Source organism: Cuculus canorus, chromosome 18 (genome assembly GCF_017976375.1).
Source record: "Cuculus canorus isolate bCucCan1 chromosome 18, bCucCan1.pri, whole genome shotgun sequence".
Lineage (NCBI taxonomy): Eukaryota > Metazoa > Chordata > Aves > Cuculiformes > Cuculidae > Cuculus > Cuculus canorus.
This window is the reverse complement of record NC_071418.1, coordinates 13388614-13414471: the sequence shown is the minus strand read 5'-3', so window position 1 is coordinate 13414471 and position 25858 is coordinate 13388614. Positions and strand designations below refer to the sequence as shown.

Below are 25858 nucleotides of genomic sequence, written 5' to 3'. Positions count from 1 at the left end.
ATGTCAGAAGACAGAAGGAGAAACTGATCACACCATAGCGTCATCTCATCCTGCAAGCTTTTTGCCCAAGATATCCCCCAACACCTGTGGGAAATCTTGTTTGGACTGGAACATTTTAAGCAACGTACTGCACAGTGAGAAGTCTTAGCTTGCAGAGGAATTGGCTTTGGAGCCAAATTCACTGCAGCAAGCACTTGCCTTGGAAAAAAGTGAAAAGAAATGGCTGTTTCAGTACTCAGTAGTGCCCAGGCCCACGAAGGTAACACAAAATGTCTATAAGAGTACGGATAAAGTCCCAGCACTGCCCATACTCCAGCTGCTGCTAAAGCACTTGCTGGCAAAGAGCTAGCACTGCCAACGAAGGCTGCAGCTGGACCATCGTTACACACGGTACATCAGTACATGCAGAGCTGGGGGCACCAGGAGCCATTACTGGCAAGGGGAGGTACCACTTCATGGATCTCCAGTGACTGCTGGCCAGTTAAACCAGTGATGTCCTTCCAAAAGCAGTCCTTCATCATACTGTTTCAGTCACTGCAAGACTAATTGCCAGCTACTTTATCAAGTGTTAACTAGCTTAAAACTACAAAATGCAGTTGCCATCCAATACACTACAAAAACATTACATGAGGGATAATGCCCTAAGCATGCTAACAGGGAGGCCACGAGACTGAACTCTAATTTCAGGCTCGTTCAGCTTCACAGTAACTCAGTTAAGACTTCTTTCTGCTGAACAGGCAGAAGTCTCATCTGCATTTCAGTGGTCAAGAACACATTCGCATTAGTACATCATTCTGAGCCCTGCAAATACACTAATTACACATCGCGTGCTTTGGGAAGCACTGTGTGAACACAGTATCAGGGACAGAGCCTCTTTCACATCTTAATTTCAGAATGAACCCCTCCTCTGCTGCTGCGTTTTGCTGTTTTCCCTTGTTGATCCTCACCCAAAATCCACTGTGTTTTGTCAGCATTTCGTCCTAACCCATGCCCTGTCTTACCGCCTGCTTTACTAAATTAGACTGAAATCTATAATTCAAGGACAGGATCCAGAATCAAACCAAAATATCTGAGTATTTATTGCCTTCTTGATTGTGTGTTCTCGTAAGAGAGGAAGAGAGACAGCCAGCGAGGCTTTTAGACCAGCTTCTAGAGTTGGAACTCCAGCAAAGAGGGAAACCTGAGGTCTCCCATCAGCCCATTTCCACATTGTGGAAGTGTTTTCATTGCCTCCCACATCCCACCAGGGTATATATATATAGAGAGAGAGCATTTTTTATATAGCTTTCTAAAATTGTTTGTTAAAATAAGTACTGCGTAGCCTCTTCCCATTCAGAGGCAGGCAGCAACATTGACATTCCAGTAAGTACTCACGTGTGAGCAGTCTAGGTGGGTATTTTAACTGGGGTTGGTTCTCTTCCTGCAGCGTGTAATGATACCTTCATTTCAGCATGCACAAGGGCAATTTAATCTCTGGCACGTGGTTTTTAAAATTGATGCATTACATCTCAGCATTTCACTAAGTCATACCCCTCTGTTCTGTATTAAACAGGATCTGAAGAACCCAGACCAACAAGATGATCTGACACTACCTGGCAGCAGCAATACCTATTTGTTAGTCAGCTCTGGTAAATCATAGAGGTTGTTAATGAATAGCCTTCCCATCTTGTGACCTTTCCTGGAGGATACAGTCACACAAATCCTTTCAAAAGCAAGGCATAATACTTTCTTAATGGGGGGGACTGCATTTAACCTATTTCCATATCTCTTGAGTTTTAAAGGCAGCACAACTATTTTCAGCTTCGTGTGCCAGACCCACCTGCCTCAGTTGTAAGAAAAAGCAAGCTAAGCAACAGGCAGAACGCCAGCATCAACAATAAATACTTCACAGGTCTATTATCACACAAAAGACAGTGAAACCCCAGAAGAAACCTGACCAGAGGAAGCTGGGATGGCTGTTGATGAACACATGACAGTTCAGTCATTCACCCTTTCCTCTTCTACAGCGAAAGCAACACGATCATGAGCCAAAGGTCAGCCCCATCCGCAGCAGTGAGGGAACTCAATAGTGGAGAAGCACTTTTAAAATAGGTGCTTAGAGCTCAGCTGCTATGTTTACTTCCATGAAAGTCAGCAATAACACGAGTATTTTTATGTTCTAGCCACGCAGCTTGATAATAGCTCTGAGAATGAGAAATATGAGTTTCCCAGAGATGCTCTCAGCTAGTCCTGCACTCCTGGCTGGGCTTGGCACCCTCCAAACACCCCAAATCCAAGGTCTGTTTCGCACTGCCTTATTACTAAATAAATTCACAAGTATGCTTGTTAAATAAGGAAAAACAAAGATACTCATCCCTGCATGCACATTTCCCCAGGCAAAGAGGGACAACTAGTATCCCACAACCTGCAGTGACACTGGTGAGTGCACCTAATGCAGAAAGAAGTGGCAGAACAGCTCTGGCACCCATTTATTTCCCCCCACTATTAAGATGGTGGGTGCTCAGCACTGAATAAATGCCTGAGCTTCCCAGCAGATCCACTCGTCAGGAGGTACCAGCTGCAATCTGGAGAACGTTGGGACACTTCACCAGGTCAGACGATGCTCACACAGCAGGACAGGTACAGAAATTTCAATTTTCACATAGAGAACAAGCACCAAGTGTGCTGAGTCATGACTCAGCTGAGTCATTTGCCACAAACGAACTAAGGTAGCCATCGCGGCTCTCACCTGAAACTGGGAGGAGCAGCAGGAGAGAAGGGCAGATCTCTGCCCAGCTGCTGAGCATTTACTCATTAAGCCTTGGTAGGTTATTGCTTCATAGAAAGGTTTGAGTTGGAAGGGACCTTAAGGATCACCCAGTTCCAACCCCTCTGCCATGGGCAGGGACACCTCCCACTGGATCAGGCTGCTCAAGCCCCATCCAACCTGGCCTTGAATACCTCCAGGGATGGGGCAGCCACCGCTTCCCTGGGTAACCTGTGCCAGTGCCTCACCACCCTCTTTGTGAACAATTTCCTCCTTATGTCTAGTCTAAACCTGCCCCTCTCCAATTTATAGCCACTCCCCTAGTCCTATCACTACATACCTTTATAAAAAGTCCCTCCCCAGCTTCAAACTATTTGTCTAATTTCTTATCACAAACAAACTTGCCATTTGAAGCAAAATCTTTGTTTAATTCACTGCAGAGGCCAAGAAATATGCCTCTGACAGCAAAGTGGATCCCTGCTTCAGTGAACAATTCAGCAGCGAGGTGTAAGCATCTTTGGGCAGGGGTGTGCTAAACTCACACTGTTATTCTCTGGGTTTAACCTCTCAGCTGCATAAAACAAACCAGAGACGTGAGACCAATTTTTCGCTCCAACAATCACCTTCTGACAAGACGTCAAACTCAGAGAAATGTATCTGATGATTTGGACCAGCCCCTAGTGCCAAGGATTGTGGCAGGCAAGCCAGCAGCAACCAATTCTAAAGTTTAGTGACTAACAATACAGTAGTCGCTCAGATTGACAGAGGGACAACCAGCCCTGGTTGGTGTGTATCCAAACAAACCCAGCAGTGCACGTACTCGGTAGTGGCATAAATCCTTGGTTACTATCTGTGTATTTAAAAGCAGAGCTTAAAATTCACTAATCAGCTGTTTGAGTTTGCCTGTATCATCACTGGTACCCAACAGTGGACAAACACCTCTCCACAGGCTCCAGTTGCCAGTCATCCATTCCATCCACCCCAACTCCCTCCTCCCCAAATATTTTATCCATCAAAAAAGAGACAACACATACATGTTTACTGCCAGCACACCTCTTCCTCTCCCATTCCCACATTATCTCTGTTCTGCACGGGATAGGACACTTGATATTTTACTTTAGGAGAAATTAAAGAAGGTAATTCTGCCTGCAAAGAGCATCATTTGGTTTGGCTACCACCACACTCCAAGCGAGAAAGGTTGTCACAGAAGATAATTACTAACAAACTGGCCCTGGTCTGAACAACTCAAGAACAGAAGCTGGAGGACAAGCTTAAACACAGGAGGAAACCATAGTTTTAAAGGTTGAATGCATCTGCGTGCAGTCATCGGGTGCTGAGTCTCAAACACGTGCCAGTACACACCTTTTGCAGAGGCTTTCTTCCCAGCTTTCGCAGGAGCTGACTACTCATCGGACCTTGCAGGTTCAACCCACGCGTGGACACCAGAAAGACTTTGTCCCTGTGACTCATCATTGCCCACGGCTGAATTTCAGATCCCAGCTCCTTCATCTTCATGCCTAGTGACACAAGGACTTGGGAGAACACCCTTTCCCTGGATCAGTCACAGTTTTACAGCTGCCTTTCTGCTCAGCCACTCAGTGCTACAGAGTGCACCCTGGCTATATAAAACGACACCTGATCCAGCATAAAGCTTGCCAATATCAACTTGAACCATTAAAGTTCACACTTGGTCATAACTGTCTCATAACTGCAACATCTGACCAATAAAGAATAAGGTTTGCTTTAGGGTGCCAGTGTGATCCCACAGCCTCTACCTCCAACGCCTTCACTGCGGTGAGAACATCGCTGTCTATTCCAGATCTTCACCTCCATGAAAAGAGCCCTGGGAATAAGCACATGAGCACGCAGGAGAAAAAGTAGCACATACCCACCCTTCCTTGGTAAATTCTTATAAAAATGGGAATACAAGACACTGCAAGAAAAAAAAATGGAAAGCACAGGAGAGGGAGCTCTACACATTTGCCCCAGCTGCTCTGCGATGGTTGAGGTGTTTATGCAAGAGTCAGGAGGGAACTATCAATTATGAAAGTTCTTTCTGCTATTTGAGTTAAGAAAAGGCTCTGCTGGCAGTGTGCACCACCATTAGGGCAGGTAAGCCAGGCTTTGACCTGCACAGACCTGCTACACCTATTCACTTTGGGCTACTTCTCCACCTCACATGTCCCAGCACTTCCCTCAAACTTGTGTAGCTGACCTCATTTAAACCACTGTTCCAGGCTCTCCTCCTCCATTTGCAAACAAAAAAGCCCAAAAAAAAAAAAAAAGATAAAGTTACTTGCTATTTTATAAAGCCTGTTTTGTAATAGGGGATGGCAAGTTCTCTCAGTGGGACTAAGAAAGCACGAGGGGAAAAACAATACAGGATGCCTTTTAGACGTATTACCCTTCTGTGGTCTCCTTTTTAGTCAAGTCAAGGTATTACACACGGGAAGCAAGTCACACTTGTCTTTTCTGTGCCACTGGACAAATGTCGTGATGGAGGAGAGATGGACTAGATATCAGATTTCTGCCCAATTTAACAGTTAGGATTTTACTCTCACACATATTGAGGTTTTTCAAACCTGCAGAGTGCTCCTGGCAAGTCAACTGGCTGAACCTGTTCTGGACTTCAAAATGAACTCCCTCCCTGGGACATCCCTCCAGGTCACCAGCTCCAGCTGCCAGCGTCCTACAATCTCCACATTAGTGTTTTTGGCTGGAAGGGACAGCACCTATGCTTTAGCTTGGAAATGGTCATGGAAACTTGAAGCATCAATGCTCAGTGGAAAAAGAAAAAGCACAGGGTAAGAGCAAAGTACACGGAAATCAGTCTACTGCAGCAAAAGGCAACAAAGCTCTGCGGAGCTCTGCAAATATCAGCATTTAGAGGATGCTCCATAATCAGAGCCGAATAGAAGCTGATGCTGTGAAAAGACACAACCTTGCTTCATTGAGCTCACAGAGGCTCCTCATAGGTCTTTTGAATGACCTGTCCTCTGAGCACCTGAAGTCCACATGAAGCAGGACATGGTGTAGCGTATTACCGTGCCTGGTTTCTAAACCTGAAAGCAACTGGATCATCTTCTCCAAAGGCGAAGCTGTGATGCAGAAACCTGTGCCACACAGCACTGGCTTGTGACTGGGACCACTGCAGGGCTCCTACCGGAGGTTAAGGGGAAACTGCCACGCTATGCTCCACCACCACCTCCTGTGCACTAAGAGAAAACAAACCTGTGCCAACTGCTGCTACGGCAGCTGGAACCTGGGGCAGCTCAGGAGGTGCCTTGGTCCAGGGGTGCCCGCAGGCTGGGTGTTCCTGGAGGTGGGACAAGGAGCACGGCTGGCAACAGCCTCACCAAGCCAGCATCCCCCAATTTTTAGCCCTGACTAGACAGCCAAATTCACTCCAGCTAACACAGCATGTAGCAATCATCACAACCCAGGCAGTTTTTACTTAAATCCAAATGAGGTGTCTAGAATAGCAAGTCAGCTCTCCAAATATAGCACGGATACACAAAGTTAGATGACAAAGGTCCAGAAATTCCAAGACTCAGAAGATCTGAAGCCAAGGTATTTTTAGTATCATTTCAGTATCAACACATTACTAGTGGCATCACATACTACTCCCGGCAAAATATGTTCCACATACAAAGTCCACTTCTCTTGAAAGACTTGTTACATTGATCATATAGCATCACATGAGCTGTATGAAAAGCAGGATAAGAGAGGAGGAAGCAGTAAGAGCTGAAAATCCCACAGAAGCTCACATTTGGTTCACACTATGACATCTGAAGTGTCACATGTTGCTTCACTTCAACTGGGTTTTATGGGGAAGGAAGATGGAAGAATGGAGCAGAAGAAGGACTACTAGATACTTAAGACTTCTGAGAACTGAAATTCTACAAACCAGAAGAGCTGAATGATAAGCCAGATAATATAGAGGCTTTTAAAAACAATGTTTGAGGGATGCAGCTGCAAAACTACCAGGATAAACCTGCACTAATTGGCACAGAAGTTCTGCCCATGACAGCTCCCAGCAGCTCCTCCACGGCAAGCATACAGTCCGTGCCTCTTTCAGCCAAGAAGATCAAAATCTGTTTGAGGCAGGAGGTTGTGGAGACTCCCACATTATTTACAGTGAAACTCTGCCTTTGTGGGACAAAGCCTTGGCTTCTAGCTGACGAGGCATTAGATGATAGTGGAATGTGTCTCCTTATACCCTGCTACAGAACAGCATGGGTCGCCACTCTGCCACATCATCTCAAAGGACTCAGTCACAAATGGAGATAGGATTTAGAGTAACTTAGGAATTGCACCAGGAGATCCAAGAAAAAGAATTGTTCAACATGGCCTGTATTAACTCTCAAAAATCTGGAGTGATTCAGAAACACGCAGGTTCTCACCTAGACTGGTTAAGATGAGGGAAGGACAGCAAGCAGGACCTTTGTTTCCTGTAGCCGGTGCAAAAGAACCTAATAACCAGTTTATGAGGCTGTTTGGGAAGCACAAAACGCCTTCCTGTGAAAGGTCAGGTTGACCATTAACTTCAGTTGCAGGAAGAACAGAACAGGGGCAGGCAGGGAGGTGCTAAAATTCTCCCCAAATTGAAATAAATGCTTTTAAGAACTTCAGAGAAGCTAAGATGAAATCAAGACAGCTTTACACTGTGTGCAGCGCTACCTGCAGGCAGTTGATAACATATTACCATTCTCTGTCCATGCAACCAGCAGTTCTCAATCTGCCAACCATCTCAGCACACTCCAAGATTCCACTAAGTCTCCCCTAATTACTGCCTGTTCCCAGCAAACTCCTGTGGATTTAACTGTACAGCACGGACACAACACTTTTTAAGACAACAAGCAAAAGGCAAGACCTACAGCAGGATGTCCTAATGTAGCTCATGAAGATCCCATTGCTGGTTGGGATGAACACAGCAGCTCCCAGCCCCAGGCCATCACACATTGCTCTAAAACAAACTTGCCTTCACCAGCTGAACATCTACAACAGTTTAAAGCCCAGGCAGAAAGGAGACGTGAATTTGTATCAAATTACACCCCACTCGTTTACTGGGCAGCCAGAGACAGGCAACGCTGGCAATCTTTTGAAGAGCTGTGTAAGAAAACCACCCAGCAGCTGACTGTGTGGAAGGCAGCGGAGGAAAGAAGCCTTTCCAACGCCCACAGGAGACCAGGCCACCTGAAAAATGAGAATCAAATAATTGGCTCTGCATCGCTGTTCTCTTTCAATGCTGCTAGGAGTGTGGGAAGGCAGGTTACGCAGGCAGCTTCACAATCCAGCTGTGTCATTAGTCCTTAAAACCTCCCAACAGAGTGAGCCTCTCTGGGGACCGGCAGCTCTTATAAGACAAACCGACAGCTCTTTCATTTGTCTTCATGACATATTAGAGACACAGAAACCTGAAGCTGTGCCACTCAGTTTGGTTCCTTCCAACTTCAGACTGAAGCTCCCTGAGCCTCTACACTCAGAGTGGACTGGGAGCTACTTTTCTCCCTCTCTACACATCTAAGCACCCTACCAGTTGCTTTTTCCCCTCCATCCCCATTATTTTTGGGTAGTAAAGATCCTTGGTGGCAGAATGTTTCCATCCTCTGTAGGTACAAAACTCCTAACTCCTTCCACAGGACAGTTCTAGCCCTTCACTTGCAGCCAGATGCTGCAGTATCTTTGTTCCCTCCCAAGAAATGTCACCTCTGAGCTAGCAGAAAGACACCAAAAGGCTCTGCTTTCCTCTTACAAGAAGTGAAATTTGGCTAAAATATCTGAACAAATAATTGCATGCAACAAAAGTTCACTTTAATAATAATGTGGCTAAGTGCTGTGCTTTGGAGCACAGGAATCTGGCTTTAACAAATCTTTTGCTTAGCAAAAGTAAATCCTTTCCCTTGTCTAAGACTGTCAAGCATTATTTATTATACTGGCAAATCACTCTTGTAGCTCTGCAAATTTACATGACACTTTGGAAGACACTTCAAGACAGATTCCCTGGTCTGGTGAATGCACCAATCTAAAAAGGAAGGCAAAGTACAAGGTGGTTATTCAAGGAAAGGATGACAAGACGACAGGAAGGTTACTGGGTTATAATTTAAAGGAAAAGAAGCAGGTTTGGAAGCATCTCCCAGCAGAGGGAGCAAGGGGATTGGGAGAGAGGAGGATTCTGGAGGTAGAACAAGGAAAGCCACACAAATCCACCTTGCTCTCTGCTTTGCTTGGAAGATGAATCCCTGTAACTGGCAACAGCAACTCCCAAGCTTTTCGGCATCCTTAGTCTCACATTTTTGTCTCGTGTATAAAAGCTGAGCACTGCCACTCACCACAAAAGGGATGCAGCAACAGGGAATCCACTCCTGAAAGCCTGGGTTAGATGCCTGAAGGAGGGCTAAAGCCACAGAGATAACTTGGTACCCACAGTTCCAGATCCAACTCAAAGAAAGAGGGCTTTCTAAGAGCTTACTGAGCTTTCTAGACTCAACATGCAAGAACGATCTCCAGCGCAATTGGGAAAAAAGGTTACAGTAAAGTTTGATTATGTCCAACCTTGTCATCAAGTGCTGCTGAATTCTTTGTTCAAACAGGCTTACATTCCATATATTCACTCACACCAACCAGCAACCAGGTCTTTCCACGTAGGAATACAAAGCAAACCTTGTGTGTGCAAAAAAGGTTCACAAAGCCTTAAGAGACCTGAAAAATAATTCAGAATGAATGAACACAATAATCATGCTCTGCATAAAGATATGGAAGGCTAAAGTTCAGAAATACAGCTACAACTACAAAATATGGGAAGATCTTCTAAGAGAAGTTTTACTGCACAGTCACTCGAGCAGTAGGGCACTTAAGAGTCCCATGGGGAATCATTCAAAGATGCCCCCAATTAAAAGATTTAATCTAAGCACAGGATTTTTCTTCTTAGCAGCAGTTTACAGTAAAAGATATGATCTGCATTCTCACTGTTTATACTTCTTGCTTCACGGACACAGCCTTCTGGGTGCAGCAGTACTAGGAAAATCAGTTGCCCAATAGAAAAACCAAGCCAAGCCTAAAGGATCTTCTTTCTCCAGATGCAATGTACCAAAAGCACAGATTATTACAGGACACTTCTCCTCCAATTCTTTAGAGTAAACTGGCAGCTTTAAGCAATGCTGTCCTACGACCTCTGCTGAATAACTCGAGAAAAGCTTTAGCACCAGATGGCACTGTTACCTGAAAGAACCCTCATGAGACCGCAGCTGAAGACTCAGAAGCTGTCTGGAAGCAGGAAGGAGAAAAGCAGACAACGTTTTACCTATATATCAGCCAACACTTCTTGCAGACAGGCTTTCTCAGCACTCCCTTAGTAAAGCGTCATGTGAAACAGGTCAGAGCTAGCAATACCCACCAAGAAGAAAACAGCCGTGAGGAGCACAGTGACTCTATGGACACTCAAGCCCAGGTTGTCAAGACGTTCAAACAGGACCTAAGGGGATTGCTGGGCAAACCCTGGTGAATACCTGACCAGCCAGGGTGAAAGCAATGGCTGCGCTGATCTTTCGGGCAGTATCTAACAAGGTCTAAGCAAGACATGTTTGGCTGCCAGACAAGATTTCCCTAAGAAGCAGCTCCCTTGGATGCTAACACTGACCAATGAGATAGGCACAGAGTAGAAGCCCATTTCAGCCACTGATCTAGACCCCTGGGATTCCAAACAGCCTGCTGCTTTAGGTTGCCAATTAAGCTGTGTTCCTTTTTGTACACAAAGAGTCCATCCAGTACCTCTTTCATTTAAACTGAAGCAAAAGGACTCCTCAAAAAAACAGGGCAGGCTGAGAGAGTGGAGGTTGTTCAGCCTGGAGAAGAGAAAGCTCCGAGGACGCTCTAGAGCGACCTTCCAGTTCCTGAAAGGGCTACAGGAAAGCTCAAGAGGGGCTGTTCACAAAGGCTTGTAGTGATAAGATAAGGGGAAATGGGTATAAACTGGAGAGGGGCAGATTTCTGCTAAACATAAGGAAGAATGTCTTCAACCATGAGAGTGGGGAGGCACTGGCCCAGGTTGCCCAGAGAAGCTGTGGCTGCCCCATCCCTGGAGGTGTTCAAGGCCAGGTTGGATGGGCCTTGGGCAGCCTGATCCAGTGGGAGGTGTCTCTGCCCATGGCAGGGGGAGGGAACTGGATGATCTTAAAGGTCCCTTCCAACCCAAACTATTCTATGATTCTATGAATTCCTGCACTTGGGGCACAACAACCCTATGCAGCGCTACAGACTGGGGGAAGAATGGCTGGAGAGCTGCACGGAAGAGAAGGACCTGGGAGTGCTGGTTGACAGCCGACTGAACATGAGCCAGCAGTGTGCCCAGGTGGCCAAGAAGGCCAACGGCATCTTGGCTTGTATCAGAAATGGGGTCACCAGCAGGTCCAGGGAGGTTATTCTCCCTCTGTACTCGGCACTGGTGAGACCGCACCTCGAATACTGTGTTCAGTTCTGGACCCCTCACCACAAGAAGGATGTTGAGGCTCTGGAGCATGTCCAGAGAAGAGCAACGAAGCTGGTGAAGGGGATGGAGAACAAGTCGTACGAGGAGCGGCTGAGAGAGCTGGGGTTGTTTAGCCTGGAGAAGAGGAGGCTGAGAGGAGACCTTATTACTCTCTACAACTACCTGAAAGGAGGTTGTGGAAAGGAGGGAGCTGGCCTCTTCTCCCAAGTGACAGGGGACAGGACAAGACGGAATGGCCTGAAGCTCCGTCAGGGGAGGTTCAGGTTGGATATCAGAAAAAAATTCTTCACAGTAAGAGTCATTGGGTACTGGAACAGGCTGCCCAGGGAGGTGGTCGAGTTGCCTTCCCTGGAGGTGTTTAAGGAACGGGTGGATGAAGTGCTGAGGGACATGGTTTAGGGAGTGTTAGGAATGGTTGGACTTGATGATCCAATGGGTCATCAACCAACCTTGTGATTCTGTGATTCTGTGAATTGTTACCTTGGGAGGGGGATTCTATGAATAACAATTCTATGAATTGTTACCTTGGCAGTTATCATGCAACAGGTTTTCTACCTTCTCGCTGGACCACGCCAGGGTTGCCATCTGGACAGCATCAGCACTGTAGATATTAGTTGCCTGCCACTCTGAGGAGCATTTGGGGCACACTGCCAGGCCTGGAGGAAAGACCGGGGCTGCTCAAACCTCCACCTGCCTTTCCAGAGGATAAAAAGGATGCTGGGAGGAAATCTGTGTGCTGTTGCTGACTGATTCACTCCTGAGACACCATAAGTACAACACACCTTTCTGTATCTTTGGGAGTAGGAGTAAAGAGTATATCACTGAAAAATATTCCTCTGCTTCGTTCCTGAAGCAAACCAGGAGCTCTTCTGAGCCAAAACTGTACTCTGCTAGGCTGGTGGTAACTCTGCACTAGGGAAAGAAGCATCTCCTCTCCCCTTGCAATCAGGTCAGCTGTGTGCAGGAGGAACTCATTATTAGCCCACAGCAAAAATCCACCTTGCAAAAACTGCCGGGGAACAACAAGAGGGAGACATATCAACAGAAAATCACCGTGTCTGCTTTCCAGCTGGTTAGCTCATATGCTGCTGCTGTGAATACAAACCAGACATTTAAATTAGCTTCTAATTGCTCACAGTTGTTCAGAGAGAGCATAACCTGCAAGCAGCTTTAAGACAGCAAGCAAGTCAGAGAGGAAGAATGGTTTAAGATGCCTTAACAAGATTCATATATTCGTGCTTTGCAAGTCTCCCAGCCTGCAATCTCCAACAATGCTGCCTTCCTAACAGCTCCCCTTACCCCGCAGATATGTGCTTTGCATCACATAGGGAGCTTCTCCATGGGTGCTTCTACACTTTCAGGTTTCTACTCTTCCTTGCTCAGTTTTTTGGATTGGTTCAAGAATTAAGCCAATAATATTTAGGTCCACCCCAGTCGTTCACAGTCTCTGCACATATAGGCAGTTTGAGCAACACTATTTATAAAGCTGCTTAAAATTCCGGACACAGGCAGAGCAATTTGATAGGATGTCAGCCATGCAACACCCGAACGTAGGAGGTTGACACAGGATGGTTAGTGTAATACAGCCCACTCTTCTTTCCCTTTCTTTCACCCGGAGCCTCCACTACCACCCTCACAGGAGTCCCTTCCCCCAAACACAGACAGTAATGTTCCACAATTGCTGCAATTTTCTCTCCTAGGAGAGAGGGAAGATACTAACTACCCTATTATCCTTCAATCCCTAGCATGCCAGTTTTGTTTCACACAAGACCCAGTGCAAGTCCAGCCTGGAGGTCAAACTATGATAGGGAACTGGATCCAGACTACCTTAAGGATGAAATTCTCTTGCGTTCAGCCATGTCTGCACCCACAACACCGCCACAGAGCCAAAATGCTCATCTAGGTTCTCAGAACCATAGCAAATTTAATAAACTTAAGTGGGACTGTTTTACCAAGTAAGAATCTCCTCTAGGAGACAAAATAACGCTGAAAAGCGATGTATAAATAGCTCTAGCTGGAAGCACAGCATATGCTGTGTCATGCTACACTCCCAAGTCAATCCTGGGCAGTGAGCGCACAGAGCTGATCGTCTCCCTTGTAGCTTCTCCGAGTTTTACACCTGCTCTGAAATGACAGCGTCCCCCTGGAGAACTATTTCTGGTTGATCTCACATGCAGAATCCACTCCCCAAACACACTGCTCTGCTACATGAGAGAAATGCTGCTCGGACAGCCGGGCTGGCTGGAGCCCAAGGAGAAGAGGCAGAGCAGTGAATTCAATGAAGCAGAGCAGGACCTGGGTGGATCTGCAACCTTAGCTGGGAAATACGGGATGCTCAGGCTGAAGATGGGGGCTGTTTCCACTGCCATGATTAAGAGCACTCTGGAGGAACTCTGGAATTTGGTTTGTAGGGAAACCAGCATCACTGCCTCCTTGCGAGGACACAGCTGGGGCAGAGGTCTAGGGCCACCTCCCCAGCTTCTCCTTGTACAGGGTGAAGGCAGGCACAGTTTGAAGAGACAAAATGGCTTACACTCACTGCAAGACACAGCGAGTGTTCTGCAAAGGCTTGCTGTTAAATAACACACTGCCTTCTGAACCAGCTGCATCCACAGTTCAGTCAGATATTAGCTTAAAATAAAAATCAAAGCCCTTACAAGCAGTTCAAGCAACCTCTGGAATGCTATGGAGAACCCACCCGACACTCAGCAACAGCGTGGGTACCCTGTGCATGCATTTATTGCTGATAAACAACAAAGCCACTCCCCCTGCTCACACTGCAGACGAGAGTGTGTGAATGCTACTGGGACAATGCAGCACAATTGCATCATTGCCCAAAAAACCTCAGCTGCATTTTCTATTCACCAAAAGAGTTTCATTTATTCTCCCCATACATAAAACGCTGTATTGGCCGCTACAAAAAGAAGGAACAGCCCCTAATGAATCCATACACCAGGCTACAGAAGCCCAGTTATTTAATGACTGAATTTCTGCAATGCCTGCACTGTTACATGCTTTTTTTTGTTCAAGAGGTGAATTCACCACTTATGGAATGGCTGGGGGAAGAATAAAACATCTCCCAGGCACACCAGGTTTAATTGATCACCTCCTGTTTGTGCATCCTATAACACAAAATCAACCAACCTTCAAACCCCTTCAATAACTGTGAGAAAATCCCTCTGGAACTGGTGACAGCAATGTTTCAACAGGGACAGAAGCATAAAAGCCCTTCAGAGTCTGATTTAATGCTCCTGTAGCCAAGCATCATTCCACCCCCCATACACAGGTAAGTCTAGGGGACTGATTTTTTTTGCTTTCTTGCCATCTCAGCCAGAGCACAATGCTTCCAACAAAACCCAATCACACAATACTACTATGTCATTGTGCTTTCAGGTGTTTTCTAGGCTGACTTCTACATCGTTCATCCAAGCTTTCCAGATTTGTGCCAGCAACCTAAGACAACACAACACTCACCCAGCAGAACATCCAACACCCCCATGGAAACACCACTGTCCTTGCTGTGTTGCTCCTCAGGTATCCATTTAGATTTTCAGCAGCACACTTGACTGTGACAGTAATTCAAGATTATAGCTCAAGGAATCTTCTTTTTTCTCCTCATCCCTTCTCTGGCAACTGAACTATCAAAAAGCATGTATAAAGATGTGTCATACAAGTCAGAGCCACTGGTATAAGTAAACATTTGTAATGACAGAAATGACAGAAACCAGAGGAAAAATTCAGATGTTCCCTGGTTGTGAGTGAAGTACACACAGTTCACATTCTAGACCTGCTGAAGTTAGATCGTTAAGTCTCCCTTTAGACAAGTTTTAATGGCAAAATCCTTGATATCTGCATAAATCCTTACCAGCCTGGTTTCCTCTGGACATAGCATACACAGCACAGTAAATTTCCTGCAGGAGAATATCTTTGTATTCCTCAACTCCACACATGCTCTACAGCCCAACAGACATACAGCAATCAAGTTACTGGGAATGCTCAAATTCATCTTTGGTGTTTGAGATTCAGAGTCAGAAAAGTCCCTGAGGGAGTAACACACTACTAGGCCAACTAGGAAACCATGAAATCTTCCACTTCTAAGGAGAGGAGCATCTGAGAAACCTGGAACTGCCCCTTCAGTAAAAACATTTCTGAAAGATCACCTCTTACAGGCAAGCAGGGGGAGATTCACTGCTAACACAGCTCCCCTCGGAGCTGACTATCTTCCCATAAATGTCAGACTAAAGTCTCAGAATTTTCCCAAATGGGTCTTAAAACTGTCTTAAGAGATGCTTTGCGGCACCCCTCGCCTGTGCCTTCAGGTCAGCAGACTGCTCCTGGCATATGTTTCAAAAAGTCTTCCCTGAATTTATATATCCTTCACATGAACGCGTGTCTATTCCTTTCCTTACCCAGTATGACAACTATCAGACAGAAACATCACCTGTAAGACATTTCAGTGACGATCTGGTTAGAAAAGATGCTAAAATAGCATTGGGCGATGCCACTGTCGACTCAGCAGCTCTGTCGAATGTTGCACACTTAAAGTGCATTTGCTCCTCTCCTCTCCTTCCCACCCCTCCTCCAGACCTGCCAGCTCAGCCTAAGGTCTGACGAGCTAAGGTCTTTCATCTTGAGCATCTTCACTGCCTCCGTGGCCTCTCAGGTGTAACTCGGCAGGATGTAAGCAGCTCTGCCAAGGATACCCTTAGAGGAATAAGTGCTCACTCCAGACAGCACGAGCAAAAAGCAGTAGAAGCCCGTTTGTCTGAAGTCAGCAGTTCTGCCTCCAAACAGACACACAGTTCATCAGTGAAAGGTTTCTTCTGGTTCTTTTCTCCCCTTTAAAAAAAGCATTCACATTTCAGAGGAGAAAGGCACTAGATGCCTAGCACCAATGCAATACTGAGTCTGGCATTGTACCCATGCTAATGGCATCTGGGGAATACCCTAACCAAGAAGAAAAACTACTAAAGACAAACGATGTTGCTGATCAACACCACTGATCCCTGTCCCTCCAGTGGCGTGACTCCAAGTCATGGACATCTGGATGTCTTAGCATCTACACACAAAAGAACAAAAACAGTCTGAAGAACAACTAATCAATCACACCATCTGCAAAACCCATTTTACCTCCTTAAGCCAAGTCAGTTATCCTTGACAGAGCGCCCCATACTTCCTGGAAGTGAATTCACTTAAACGATTACTTCCTAAAATGACCTTTTTTATACGCTATTCACATATACAGTAGGGAAGTGCGCATTTTGCTTTAATACCAGACTCTCTGTTATGTACCATAACATGTTCCTTGCTTTAATGACTTCAGTTGAAATAGAGGGATTACAGCCCATCTCAAGCACAGTGAAACACTGAGCCATAAACACAGTTGTAGTAGGTTTGCAAACACTACAAAAATACCCTGGAAAGAGGATTTAGAGGGCTCTGGTCTCCAGGCAGCTGGAGCAGTATTCTGCCGCCGCCTCCTCCTCCTTCCAGCAAAACAGAGGTGACTGAACTCTGCCTCTTATAGACACTGCCAAAATCAGAACTGCCCTGCAAACCCTTGAAAGGGGGATAAAGCTGCAGGTCCATGCCTGCAGAAAGTAACAACTGGACAGCAGATTTCACAGCCACTGAAAAGCCACATGGCATGAACTGAACAGCATCAGTGTGATCGTAAGCAGAACTGCTCCGAGGCACTGAGTCCCAGCCATGTTCTGGGAAGGGCCTGCGGGTTGACAAGACTTAGGCTGCGTTATATGGGGTGTCATTCTTAATTAGACCTATAAACTAGGTTCTCCCTTAAAACTGCCCCTGTTCATTAACTGCCACTGTATGCTCTTTGGATGTGGCAGCTTCCAGAAAAGGATGTGTAACCTCCAGCAGCAACTCAAGGCAAGTCAGACCAGCCACTAGCAGGATGCTCCCATGCTTACCACAGTGATTTTCACTTGAAAAGATTCCCCAGCTTTGCAAGCTATGAACTGAAGGCCGCAAATGCCAATTTGGACAGAGAAAACACGGTAGACAGCAGAATGCACCCATCAGGAGGCCAGCACTAGAGCCTTAACAATCACATGTGCCGTGGCATTTAGCAGGGCTGAAACTGCTACTTAATTAGGTTTGCTTAATGAGTCATATTGAATAGCACATATGTAAGAGCAGGTTTTCCATCAGTGCAAGGACCTCGCTGGATTACCTAGGTGAAATGCTGCCATTACAATGCATTCTTTTTTTCATTTCATATACTTAACCATGACCTACATTCCTCTGCTCGAAGGAGGCCCATCTCCAGAGGGAAAGTGCCCGTTTAATCGGCTCCAGCATTTTTTCAGCGTTCAGCAGGAATGGATGGAGCGGCCTCACGTCTCTTCAGATAACACAGAGCTCACAGAAGCTCCAGGACAGAGTGATAAAAAAAGCCATCAAGTTCAAATAAGGGCAGGCAGTATCTGTAGCCCGATTGGATCGGCACCCTCCACTCCAGAGACTGGTGGGATCGATGAACACCACAGCATCCAGATGCCCTCCAGGAGCCTGGACAGCCACTTTACCTTCTTGTGCAAGGTGGCTGTCTCCTTGTGAAATTGCAATCAAGATCAGGTTTGAGGAGGAAGACAAAATCAGGAGAAGTTTCGGAGGCATGGTCAGCAACCTCAGCTCTTGTCTCGAGAGGAAATCAGCCTATGAGCCTTCAGTAAAGGTTGTACAGACAAGCAGACTGGCCAGCTGCATTCAAATACAAAACGAGAGCAGCAACTTGCATGTAAGGATTACACCTTACCCTTGTTTCCTGAAAGCTTCTCCCATGTTGACCCTGATCATTTCCAACTGCTTGCAAGACACAGACTCTTCCCTCTACTAATGCAGAGCCAGCAAAAACCAATACCCTAAAACATGCACACCCTAAACCCAGTCCCCCTGCAAAAAACAAACCAGAAAGGAACTACAGAAGGCTCAAAAGAGAAGGGATTTCAGCAAAGGTGCTCTGGGGCAGCATGTCCAGGTGCCCAGGCCCATCGCTCAGGGCCTCCCTCAGGCACTCCATTGCACCAGGACACAGCCGGTTCTTGGGGTATCAAGGCTCCAGGGACAATGGCTCAGTGCAAGGAGGTCAGGGGTAGGGCAGGAACTGGGAAGGGCTAGAAAAAGCAGTGACTGAATAGCACACCTCACTACCACAGCCTTTGGAATACACCGATTTGATCAATGCATTCTCCCCATCAGGAAGTGTTTCAGATTTATGCTTTTTCAATCTCAAATCAATTTTGGAGACTGAAAAACCCCAACAGTTTTTACAAGCTAACCCACACTGTCTTTCTGCCCTCTTCATCATCACCAGCAATAAAGATCCCTGATAACTCTCAAGGCTGTTAGCTTTGTTGATGCAGAAAAGGATACGCCCAACACTACAAACCTCAACAATACAGACAGCAGTAAAGAATCGCTCCTGCTTTGGTACACTAAGCAGTTAAGATCAGGAGATGCACAGAGAATATGCATACAATAAACTGTTCACAAAATTACAAGGATTATGTTGCACAGAAATAGATCTGAGATTTAAACAGATCACCAGGGGCATGGTAAGAAAGCCACCGATAAAAAAAAAAATCCCACGATTTTTCCTTTTGTTTGCATCATCCCAAACAGAATAAATGAAGGAAAGATCAGGCTTAAAGTTCCCTCCAACTAGAAGGAAACTAGCACACCCTCTCCTTTGTTAAACACCCTTCCTTCACCGGAGCAGCTCCTCTCTGAGACATGGGCTCGTGGCTGCCAGGCGAAAGGCCCTCACCTGCACTACGCCGGCCGTCAGGGCAGGCCTGGCAGCCAGACCGCTTCCAGACCCAGGCACCCTACAGCAGGGCAGACCCCCGGCCCCGCACTGCAGCTGGATGCACCATTCCTACCGCATCCCAGTACTTGCTGCAGCTCCAGCACCTCTTGAGTTCCTGGTACTGTTCAGCTGCGCATGTTCTCTCAAACTTTCCCATCCCACGAGCCAGGCTTAGAGTAATGAGACAAAGATCCAAGCTGAGTTGTGTGCAAGCAGGAACTCTCACACTGTACTCCAGAGCATGACAGTCTGGGAAGGAGGTAAAGGATGAAGAGGTCACATCTGCCCATCTTCCCCCCCCTCTCCTTGTGCAGCCCTTCACAAAACTGTCACTTCCCTTGCCATTTTTAAGTGTTTTGTTCTCAAATCTTGGCCAGAGAAGCATAAGTTGGGAGTACAAAGCCGTTAACTAAACACTTCAGGTCTGAAGTCCAAGCAAACGAAGAAGGCAGAACAAGCAGATGTTCTAAAGGCCTGAGCCCACAGAGGGCTGTCTGTCCACAGAGCTTCTGTTTTCTACAACAAGAAATAACCAATCTCACTGAAAATCCATAAAGGAGCATTCATGGAGCCTGCTATATGACATCAAGAGCCACAGAACATACTAAGCACACTGCAAACTGATGTCATCTCTTTACTTTCATCAACATTCAGACCTCAGAACAGCATAAACTTACGCTTCACAATTACCTAAAAACATGAAGAGCCCATAGTGGAACATTCACCTGTTCTAAAAGCAAAGTTTAACCTTAGATCTTCAGAGAAACTTCAGGCCACATTCATACTTAAGCTGAAAGATGACAAGAAGGGTTTCCCCTTCTGTGTAGCTGATTAGCAGTAATGCAAACAGTCTGTGGCAGAGTCCCAGCAGAAAAACAAGTCACCTCTGAAACCATCCCCCACCTGCAAGAGCTGCACTGATGGTTTGTGTTGAAGTACTGCAATAATTAGTAAATTACTAATTGAATAGCATACAACCATACAGCTCTAACTGCGTTTTCAACCCAAGAGGCAAGCATCACTTTTCTGGGTGAAACTATTTTAAGGAAACACCAATTCTTCCCACTTCGATCTCTGCAGACCCCTCAGGATGGAGCCTCTGACTATATTCTCACCACATTTGTGTCTTTTGTGGACAAAGCTTACATGTTTCAGCCTCACATCCAGAGTTCTTCCTAGCTTTCATTCTGGTCAGCATGCAAGGCTGACACTCTAGCACAAAATGAGGAATTACTAAAAATCATTTCTCCAGTGGTGTGGTACACCCCTATCCATCAGTGTCTGCCATAGCCGCACCGCAGAACCTCTGCAGGATTATATTTTCACCACAACCACATCACCTGCAGGCATCAGCACTAAGCTTCCCTGACAGCCACAAGCACAGCAATGCAGAGATAACTTCCACAGGCTTTGAGTGTTTGACATTTTTACCAATACCTCATGAGCTCTCTTAAAGTGACAATGGAAGCTGCAAAAGGGTCCTCTCAAGTTCTCCATCCAGCCTGAGGCCTGAGCACCCCAGCGTTAAAGCACTCCACTGTCACGCACCTTTGGAATAGCAACAGCACAAGGATCAGAAGTTGGATTAAAAGTCAAAGCCTATAACTCCAAAGTCCCAGATCCATTTCATCTAGCAAAGACAGTTTTGGTAGACAGCTTTGAAAAAGATGCCAATGAAGTTCAAAAACAAACTGCTGCTTATTGCAAGAGGAAGTGACAGTGAGAAAGGCAAGTCAAATTTGCAATTGAGTCCTATGTTTCTTCTCCCACATGCACCAATCGGTCCTCTCCACAAAGTACCACTTCAGGGTTGAACAGATGGAGACAAACAGCAATTTTCCTCTTGCAGAAAACCTCAGCGGCAGAAGCCCAGGGCCACAGCAATGCTGCAGAGGCATCAGATGGACAAATATTTCAGTGAGGAAGTCACCATAGTTTACTCTTTCAGAGGACAATTATGAAAAGATACTTGAACACTGCACCAAAAAGCATATTGCTAGATGCTACCAAGAGTCTGGGCACTCAGACAACACTCCTTTTCATAATAATGGAAAAACAAAACCCCTTGTGATGTGCACAAAAGTAGGGAATTGAGAAAGCATAGTTTCCTGAGAAAAATCACTTACAGCGGGGGAGCAGGGTGGGATTAAAACAATGCATATCTATCAGTGTGACATATTAACAACCATCACAGCAGCTTCTGTGAATGGAGAACTGAGATGATTCAAGAAAATATTAGCTTCAAAACACTTCAAAGAAGCTCTAGTAAATAGCGATCTCACCATTACCACATCTCTTGGCAGAGATGTGCAGCTTTCGAAACATCCGACAAAGAAAGACAATGCCTCTCTCTGTTCGGAGACACGCATTCAACACGTCACTCAGATTCCACCCCAGCGACACTTCAATAGCACCTGCTCCCATTTAAAATAGCTATTTATAACAAGATGGGTGTCAGGAAGGGTAATTTCACCCACCACTTGAGGCCTGGGTGCAAATCATAGATCACATGTTGTCACTCATAATTAAAAAAGCTCTTCCTCCTCCTGGTCTCTAATGAAGATATGCCACTTTGCTAAATCACAGTGCAGCTGAATGTGACAGGTGCCTTCTTGTCCTGAAAGCACACCATAAACTCAAAGGTAATGAACATTTGGATGAGGCCGAGCTGGATGGAAGTCACAGCAGTAGCAATGCATGTACAAACTTCACAATGTTCTTACCAGAGCCTCACTTCCACATAGGAATGTAAACATCCTTTGTTTTTCTCTTCTTCAGAAGACAGATAAATCGTAACTGCTTCATTTCAAATACTCTACAGCATTTTGGTGGAAGAGCGACCCATTTAGCTCACATACCAGTGTCATTCATTAGCAGGAAAACCTAAAACTCAAGCTCAATGTCACTCCTCAGTTCAGATGCAATGCTCCCAGGCTAGCAGGTCACGCTTACCCAATTAAGCATTTGGAGAACATTCAAGGATTTTTGTGGTGAAACTGGAAAAAGGAGAGGGCAAACAGATGCCCTGCCAGCCAGGGAGGCCAAGCATCAGACAGGTTTGCCACCATCCAGAGCAGAGTAAGGATCTCTCTCAAGTGCAATGAACATGCTCTGAATAACTTAACTCCCAGATAAAAATGAGCATAGCAAAGACGAGGAATGTAAGGACAAATGGGTGGGGAGAAAGGGTCTCTGAAGCACCAGAGATCCTGGTGTGGGAAGAAAACTAAATCTTATTGAAGTGCATGAACACTTAAGGGCCTCTAAAGCAGCAAAACGGTATAAAAATTAAAGACCTGCTACCACAAACTTTTGTCTACAGTAGCAGTAAGACACCTGATCCTCTTACAGCACAGCAGGAACTGGTGGAGCTGAGAGCCCAGCTAGCAACCTAAGAACTGCAGTTTGGTGTCTGTTCTCTCATGCTCAGTAGTACATACAGGTTGGACGACGATGCTATGAATGTCACCATGTCTAATCCTTGATCTTTTGTTTTAGGCTTTCATTCAAGCATCACCAGCATTGCAGATCAGAGGCAGGCAGTCTGAACTGCGGCTGAGCTAAGTTAGCAGCACTAACGAGAACAAATGGTGTTTCACAATGATTTTGTACGCTGCTTTCCAGAATAAGTATCACAGACTCTCCAGCTCCTGGGGTGTTCAGTTCCCTGCCATCATCACATTAACACAATTCTTCGAGCACCAAGGAGATGCAGCTAAGAGCTGCACAGCAGATTTAAGATCGCTTACTGATGCTTCCACAAAATGAACTGCTAGTCCAAATGGTACTGAACAGTAAAGATCTCAGTTCTGGAAAGTAAAAGCTCTTTCATCTCGAGTCTGTTGCCCCCTCCATACGCTCACCCTTAGCAGTATAAAAGCACAACACATGTAGAGAAGCAGGTACAGGAGCATGGATCCGCACTGCTTTTACAAGCTGATCTTTTCAGTCCATCTCTCATCACAGCTCTCCTGAAAGCAAACACTTATCAATGCCAGATTAGAAGAGATTAATTAAGTTATCACAAGAGAAAGTTAAGGTTCATGTCAGTCACTGCGGGCAGTAAAGCACACACAGCAGCTACCAGCAGAGGCGAGGCAAGTGATGAGGCCTGCCCACCCAACTGACTATGGCCAAGGAGGTCAAATGCAGTTTGTAAATCCAACATGCAGGGCTCACCATCAGCTTCCAACCATCCCCACAACCACTACTTAAAAAAAAAATAATAAAAAAGCAAAGTTTTGCAAAAAGTACTGTCTTTGCAGCAAGTATGCCAACTATGGGAGTTCTCAGATAAGAGTATTTTCTCTACAAAACTGCCTTGCTAGCACGGTTGTACTAATCTGAAAGACTGCCACAATCTGAATAGAAAGCACTGTGTAGGGCAAAAACAAAAGAAGTCAAAGGATTGCTGAGAAAGGATACATTAGGCATGAATACATTCTGTGTTTGCACCTGAATACCAGTTAAACAGCAGAATGCACAGAATTAGAGCATCACACACACAGGCCACATTCACTATGCTAACATAAGACATAATTCAACTCAACTATCTTAACCCTTGTGCAAGAGCAGACAGATTCCAAACGGTAACCAGTGTCCGTGGAGGGCAATCTGACACTGAATTACATTACTGAGAACAGAGAAAAAGATACAGGCAGCATGATTAAGAGGAAGCCAGGAACTTAGCCTGGATTCCTTCCAAAGCTCCAAGTGTCAACACTGAAAAAAAAACCAAAACCAACTCCTCCAGTTAAGGATTTTACACATGCACTACAGTGACTACATTGACTACAGTATTTGTGATCTTTATTTCCTATAAATCATTAGCCTTTCGTCAAGATCCACACAAAAAAAAGAAATACTGGCGCTGATCACACAATTGTCCCAAGAAATACAAAGACTGCTTGGTAAGGTAAGTGTTAAGTTTTCATCTAACACTTAGGCTCAGATAAAAGCAGCCTCAGGAAAGAAAGATTAATACCATTCAACAAGGTACTCAAGGCTGATGAGGGCAGCCAGAGCCAATTCTGGTCAAGAAAGCACAGCGTGAGCTGGAGCTGACAAGGGCTGCAAGACGAGCAGGGCAAGAGCCGATCCAGCAAGAATGTTAGCGATGTACAGTCAGAGGGTGAAAAGGGAGAATACTGTACTTCACCATATAATAGCTCATTTATAAAGACAAGAAGCTCTTTAGGAGCCAGGTTTGCTTTTCACAAGAAGAGACGAGTGCAAACGCACATTTATGCTAGAAATGACAAGTTTTCTCATCAGGACTGGGACAGCTTCCTAATTCAAGAAACCAAAGCAAACAGCTAACTTCTCACAACAGAACTTCCCTGATGGATACAGCAGCAGGCAGCTGCTGCAGTGAGAGCCGGCACTGGCTCAGGATGCCCTGGCTAGTGCCAGCCTGGGGAGCTGAGGAGTAATCACAGGGAGTTCCTGCTTGGCACACATTTTATTACAGTAAAGTCACCCTGTACTTAGCACTTTGCTTTATCATTACCGGGCAGATTTCTTTGTGAACCAAATGAGACATTTCTCGGTCATGTACCAGCACAATCCCATCACACAAAACTAAACAGAGGAAGTTTCCAGCCTGAAAGTCAAAAGGGCAAATGAGCTGACTGAGCTACGCTGGTCAGATGTTCTGGGGGAAAAGGCAGTTACTGAGCCAGTAACACTGAATCTTCTTGTCTAATTTCTATATGTAAAGCGAGATCGCAAAACATTGAGAGTTGGCACATCACGATGATAGAAATATCAACCAATATATTAAAAAAATCTTGAAGATCCTACCCAATCTAAGCAGCCAGGAATTCTGATATTTCCTATGCAGCATCACCTTCCCTGCTGTGTAGTTCTGCAAGATGCTCTCTTTCTTTGATTTCAGGAACATAGAGGCGCGCAGACTAGGAAGCATTAAATATACCCCAAGGAGGAAACATTATATACTACTACACCTCCTTAGGAAAGACTCCCCAGGGTCTTTGGAATACACCCGAAATGTTGGCCAGCCCATGTCCTACAGGAAGCAAATGAATCATCCACATCTGCAGACTGGAAAAAAACCAAAACCATAAAGTGCTCCAGCAAGGATGGAGATTCCTCCCTCTCCCACTTTCTGCTTTGAATTGAAGCCCAGAGACAATTCACCAAGATGAGATTGTACTGCAGCACAGAAAACCAGAACAACTTTTACAACCTGTAGCATAAGGACAGAGAAAAGGCTTCTGACTGAAGCTGCTTGCATTAAGGACAAAACAATAAACACGAAGCAGCAGTTCATTATGTACAATTTCCAGCCTGTTACACAACTGCGTAGCAACTCTAAATTTAGAAAAAGTGTCTATTTTGTCTAATGCTGTTTCAAGGAACTTGGACACTGAACACTCGCAGGGGTATCTCTTGCGATAGTCACAAAAATTATTCACTTGGATTAGCTTAGGACTCACCTTCCAAGGGAAAAAAATCTTTCATCTTCAAAAGCAGACAGAAGGGCAAAGCCAAAGCACAAAGAGGGCCCCGACGGAAGCCTGATCATCTCTGAACAAAAATATTAAGTGATGCTCCATGCACACTCGCCTCAAACAACAAAAATCAAAGGTGTGAGGGCAGAGGCCAGCAGCAGCACCAGCCACAAGAGACTGGCAGAGCACCACGCTGCAGGGGCCGAGCCCTCTGACCCCTCTCTCCAGCAGCAGGTACAGCAGAATCGGCCATTTCAGAGCCACGTGGAGTAAAGCCGGGTGGAGGAAAACACAAAGGCTCCTTGGTGACTGGAGTG

At 45.6% G+C, this 25858-nt stretch overlaps 1 protein-coding gene across 1 annotated transcript in view; it reads right to left on the bottom strand.

The window, feature by feature from the left end:
• Window positions 1–25858, bottom strand: part of UBE2O (ubiquitin conjugating enzyme E2 O) — a 65944-nt gene that overhangs the window by 30738 nt on the left and 9348 nt on the right. The window lies entirely within an intron of this gene.